Genomic DNA, 6,507 nt, shown 5'->3' on the forward strand with positions numbered 1-6,507 from the left:
ACATCCATAGGGTGCTCCAGGATAATAATGAATCCATTTGACGCTCTCTCCTTGATCTTTCATAAACTTGGATTCTTTGTATCTCTGAATTGATCTACATTTGAACAGAATGAGAATTTTATCTATTCATGTAATACAAGGTGTTTATGAGGTGAAATGCAGATATCAGCAAACACAAGGAACTGGGTTGGAGGTCCCTGAACCTTTGTCCACCTCTTTCACTTGAATTCACATTAAAGGGTTTAGGGACAGGTGAGAGGCCCCCTCTTTTTCTTTCTTTCTTTTTTTTAATATATAAAAACTGTTGTTTATTTTCTGTCAATCTTATGTCCACTTTTGTTTAAGAGCCTATGGAAAAACAGCTTATGAGCACCCAGTGGTTGTTCCTACCCGCTCAGTGCCCTGAGCAGTGGGAGCTGCAGACCAGTCTTCAGTTACAGGCTGAGCGCTCCAGTCTTCAGTAGGGAACTGCTGAATAGGCACAGAGGGGACTTGCATGCCTTCAAACCAGTCTGCAGCCTCAGGTTGAGTAGCAGTATATTCAGGAGCTAGAGGGGTCCATTTGCCCTGAACTTCCTTCTTGGTCACAGCCTTTACAGCAGCTGTCTGCTCTTTCTTTTCAATCTCTTCAGGATCTCTGTAGAAGTGGAGATCAGGCATGACCCCCCACGGTGCTCACAGGAGATGGTGCCTTGCATGCACAGACCTTCCTGGGCCATCATCCACCATATCGGACCCACTGAGTGGGCTCCCTCGTTGTTGCATGGGATGGCAATGTCCACATGGCATAGAGGAGACTCTGTTACACAGAGCCGTGGTAGGCAGGTTAACATAGGACATCTCTGTGAGAGACTGGTAGTCAGCCCTGGCATCAGTCACCACCAGAACATGAGGCTCCTGGAATGCTGCCTGAATCTGGTTGGTGAAAGTTCCAGGAATGAAGTACCCAGCAATAGGAGTAGCTCCAGTGGCAGCAGCAAACTTCAGCATAGCCCGTTGGGCCAGTATTCCTGGAGGATATGACACTGACATCAGCAGGGTTTTCAGTGACAGCAATGACACGAGCTGCCAGCAGAAGCTTTTCCCAGGTCCTCTTCAGATTTATGATGTAGATGCCATTACTTTTCTTTTTGTATGTGTACTGTTCCATTTGGAAGTCAAGGTTGGTGCCACCTAAGTGGGTTCCTGCTGCAAGGAATTTGAGGACATCAAGGACTTAACATTGTTTAAGTTTCCCTTTAAGTTACGATGGGAACCCAGGACAGTGCTGTATGGACCCCTCTCTGGGTAGCGTGGAAAGGCCCCCTTCTTTTTTTTTTCACATTTCTTATAGCCCTTTTCAGGCTTATTGAGAAGAAACACCAATTCAGCTGTACTCAGCACAGATGCTGTTTGTACAGAAAGAGAGAGAAAAGGAGAGGTCATTTGGTGATAACTTTTCTTGTCCTAACATATTTTAGTGAAGAAGAGAAACTGGCACAAAGGGAAAATGAAATGTGCATATAGCTCTGTAGATGCTTCCAGGGAAAGATACCCAAGGTATAGATTTTAAGTGAACAAACCAAGTTGTAAAATAGTAGGCACTGCATATTTTATATTATAGGGAAAAGTCTACATTAAATTATGGGGATGGAAATTGGGGAAGGATGTACAGTTTCGACATTTTATATGCCTGCAGTTCTAAACATTTTAAGAACATTGTATACTGCTTTTGCAACCAGGAAAAGATACAGAATTTAATCAGTTAACATGAAAATTCATGTTTAAAACCCATGCTAATAAGTATTAGTTCTTACAGTTATGATGACGATTTTCCACAAATGTGGGAATTTCTGCCACACTCATTGTTCTAGCTCTGCTACATTTATCAAGCAGCATGAACATTCTACTGGAAGAGCTAAACTTTCAAATATCTTGGATTTATTAGTTTCATTTTTTCATACTTTATTAAAAAGAAATAAGTTTATCTTTATAAAAAGCAATGTATATTCATTGTATAAAAAGGGAAATTTGGAAAATGTAAAGAAAGGTGCTGAAGAAAATAAATATTTCTCTATTCCCCTAGGGATAGCCACTCATTTTTTCTTTTATTGTATTTTCTGTGCATATACAGTGATGTAAAGTATATATGATCGTAAGCACATCTAGAAGTATGCTATTATTTTTAGCAGTTGGCACTCACAGGAAGGAAACTGTTTTTGTTTAGAGAAATACCGAATTAACTCAACCGAAATTGCCATTCGTGTAGGTCAAGGATGATCAAATATCAGCATTTCTGAATGGTTCAACCTAATTGCTTGATAGACTACCTAGGGAAAAAAATGAGAATCAAAGAGATAGCAAAATTTCACTGCATAAAAACTGACCAGCAGATTGGGGGTAGGGAGAGAACAGAGGTCAGTGAAGAGGAAAGAAAGCCCAGTGAAAATGACAGCAGACTATAGTTTGTGGAGACAGTTGACCTAAAAGAAATTTCCCAGAGATGGGAAGGCTTTTAAAACCTTTAGCAAGATGGCATGCCTTTGACTCAATTTTAAGTAAATAGCATGACACAATGTGCTTTTTTTTTTAAGTCTTTCCAAACCTTCAGAGGAGGCCTCTATACACACAATAGCCATGTGTAAGGAGATTGTGAGGGAGAAATGCAGTGAATCCTGGGTCTGAGATGACCTTAGAGAACAGAGAGATCAGCCTTAAATGGTGAGACAGAAGTTGCATGGGAGCCAGAATGCAGGGTCCAAAGTGACCTGGGAGCATTCACGTCCCCAAGAATTTGCAGAAATACCCAGAAGGATGTTGGGTTTTACATAGGACAGGAAATGGGGTGACTGAGCCACTTCCATCTTCATTTCAAAACGCAGGTGGTCTTGGCTGGCATGTGTGGGCACACACATACAAACACACACTTTTGTGGAGACAAAACTTCATGAAGGCAGGACCGGTTTCAAAGTAAATACCACTCAACCCCCTTAGTGGTATTTACCCTACCCCTACCAGTGGTAGACCCTATCAGCCTACCACTGATACACCCTAACAGGCATTTGTTTGATGTATAAATGAATGCATATGAATATTTTTTTACGTAGTTGAGATCAATTTACATGAGTTTTCAGGCTCCTTGGAAGGAGAACTTTAAAAATGGATACCCCTCAGCTACAGAAAGGGAAGAGGCAGAGACGTCCTTTTAGGAGATAAGTTGGCTCCTTGGACAGGTCATCACATGTTCCTAACCATGTTCCAGAGTATTGCCATCAGCTAGAGACATGCTTAAACCCAATTAGGTCATGGCACCTATTATTGAGTATCCTCTCAGGGATGACCCACCTGCCCTAATGACACTCACAGTAGACCGGTACATGTAGCAGAATCCTGATTTGTTCACTGAACACAGAACTGCTCCTGCCAAGCAGATGCCAGTCCTCATGTCAGCTGTTAACACAATGTGATCTCTGGAGGGGCAAGAAATCAGAGCAAAGAGAGTTGTCTGGAACTGTTAACTTGTGTTGTTGATGTTTCTACTCCCCTTTTCAGAGATCTATTTGCCAAGGGCAAAAAATAAACCTGCCCCTGCTGATTACTTTTGGAGACACAGTGACCCTCTCTATTTGGATTCTCCTTGGCTAAGCTATTATAACCATGCCCACCCGGGGCAAGTATCTTTCAGTGTTTGCGCTACCATGTCTCCTGACCTTGCACCCTGGTCCCCTGAATTGAAATGCATGTGCTTCTCATCTCCTTAATGATCCCTTTCCAAACCATTGCTCTGGGTCGGTTATTTCTACTTTATTTATCCTGAGAGATTAGTCTTATGAGCTACCATGCCACATAAGACTATAGAAAGGTGTTTTGTTGGTGGCAGTGATGAGAAGGGGCTTGGACCAAATGATGGTATGTAGTTCATCATGAGTTTAGTCTATATATGGATTCATCCATGTCACAGGCGACTATAGAAACCAACTTCACAATCAGTTATGCCCAGTTTTAGATGCAAAGAAATGTGACCAATCACTTAACCCATTAGGATTTATTGTTTGCTATATGCTTAGTCTTGAAGTGGCAACCCTGGTGAATATAAATGTTGTAAGAGACACTCTTTTCTTTCAAGCACTGTTGCAAATGGCTCTCCAGGATGGAAACTTTGAGATAGAGATTAGGACAAGACATTTATTGGGATCAGCACCTATGAAAGCAAGGGGAAAGGAGGACTGAGCAGAGAGAGAAGTCAAGCTGCAATGCAGACACAACTACCACCTCAGCCAACCCCTCTGGGGGCTCTGGAGCTGGAGTGGCCCTTCAGAATTATCCTGAGTTGGGCAGAAATGGTCAGACCCTGTGTTAATCAGTCATTGAACATAGGTCATCCCAAGAAGGGCTTGACTTTGGGTGAGGGGACTCTTTGCAGCTGAACAATCCCTGAAGGGGCTGCCAGCTGAAGCCTGTTTGCCACTAACCCTCCCAACAGCTGGGGACAGCAAGTTCTTCACTGAATGAGGGTCTGGGTGTCAGATAACAAGAATCATGCCTCGGGATGAAGTCAACCTATAAATGAGATACCGAACTGTAGAAATAACCTACCCGGAGCAATGATTTATACAGGGACCTGGGAAGTTTACAGTCTGGGAGTTTATGGCTTTTACATATAAAGTGAAAATCTATGGTACAGAATTACTATGTTCAGGACACTGGTTGGATAAAGAACTCTACATGCAGGGCCTCACCAACCCTATAGAATTGGTGTTATTACTCACATTTTATAATTGAGAAAATGCAGCATCAGAGAGGCCAAGCTGTTTGTCAATGACTAGGGAGTGGAGCAGCTGGGGTGCAAACCTGAGTTTATCATGCCCCTGAAGTCAGTGCCCAAAGCACTGGATGTCTCTAGAGGTGCAGCCATACCAGCACAGTGAACCTATAATAGCTTTTGTGGGATGTGTGGAGAGGAAGAGATGACATAGGGTCCTGAGTGAAGGAGGACATTGAGAACAAAGCAAACCTATTTCTATTACTGGAACATAGCCCAGAACACAGGTCATGCAGATGGTAGGTTGGTGAGATCATTTCCAGTACTTTCTGTGACAACACTTTGTTTTGTTTTTTTCTTCTGAAATTATATTAACACCATCCACTCAAAGACATTAGCATTCCCATTTCAATCTTGTAGAAACAGTTCTTATGACAATGGAAATTTAAAAGATGGGAGAAGAAGAGGAGAAAACAGAGCAAGGCGTCTAACAGTACCTGTTCCAGTCCTAATTGTCTACATGTTAGATGACTGATTTTCTTGCTCATACATCATTAAATGTTTTTAATCCAACCTTGGTGTCAAACTACAAACACTTTTTATATTCTGACTCAAGTCAACATCAAGTAGATGGTATATTGTTAAATTTCCACTTAAAGGTGAAGTTATTTCTGATTAACTAAATACTGAAATAACTCCCCTAGAGTTGAGAACCCAGATACTGTTTCTAACTCAGCTCAACTCAACTCAATTTATATCATGTCCACAAATATTTATTTAATGTTTGCTATGTGCTAAGACTTATTTACTATAAATACAGACATAAAGTAACAAATTTCTACTCTCAAGAATATCCCAATCTAGTGGAGAACATAGACTAAATTAATGATTAACTATAAGGTGCAATGGAAACACCAAGGGGTGTTTCAGCAGAGACTAGGGGCCATCCCCTGTGGAGGGAACTCTAGAAGTGAATCTTGAAGGAGCGGAAATTATCCCAGAGGGCAAAGGTAGAGCAGTGGGTGCTCTGAGGGATCATTGTATGTAAAGTTGAAAGAGAGAACACTGGACATTGCTGTGAATACCAAATAGCTCAGTCAAGTATAGCAAAGCATGTATGGCCAAGCATGAAGGCAAATTAGAGGAGTGGTAAAATCATGAGGCGTTTTGGATGCCATGCCATGAGGTTTGGCCATGCCACTCTGAAGGTAATGGGAAGCTACCAATCTGCATTTTAGAAAGATTACTCTACAGTAGGGTGAAAAGTACATTGGAAGTGGAGAGACACTAAATGCTGGAAGAAGACTTAGAAAGTTCTTGCTATGGTTCAAGCAAGAAACTGGAGGTCTTTACCAACACAGTTATCCAAGGGGAAGAGAGTGCTTAGAGAAAAAAACACATGGAATCAAAGGTTTAGGACCCCATTGTGGTTGGAAATGGGGTGGTGAGGAATGTGAGCAAGGACAGGGAATGATAAAAAAATATGGATAGGGCCACGGTGGCTCAGCAGGCAAGGACGCTTGCCTGCCATGCCAGAGGACCCGGGTTCGATTCCTGGTGCCTGCCCATGTTAAAAAAAAAAAAAAAAAGATGGATAGCTTGGAAATTAAACAGCTCTTGTCACAATTAAGCAGCGTGAGGAACCCAGTCAAGGATGAAGGGTGAAGATGGCCAATTCAATTTTTAATATGTTCTGTTCGTAATGGCCCAGGAATCAGTGGAGAGCACATGCCTGTATCCCAGGAAAACTCTGATTCACAGGTCCT

The 6,507-nt window shown here is 42.0% G+C and overlaps 1 pseudogene; it reads right to left on the reverse strand.

The window, feature by feature from the left end:
• Positions 1 to 363: 363 nt before the first annotated feature.
• LOC143671053 (small ribosomal subunit protein uS2 pseudogene) lies at positions 364 to 3,424 on the reverse strand (annotated as a pseudogene).
• Between the last annotated feature and the right edge of the window lie 3,083 nt (positions 3,425 to 6,507).

The sequence above is a fragment of the Tamandua tetradactyla genome, chromosome X (genome assembly GCF_023851605.1).
Source record: "Tamandua tetradactyla isolate mTamTet1 chromosome X, mTamTet1.pri, whole genome shotgun sequence".
In the NCBI taxonomy this organism is placed as follows: domain Eukaryota; kingdom Metazoa; phylum Chordata; class Mammalia; order Pilosa; family Myrmecophagidae; genus Tamandua; species Tamandua tetradactyla.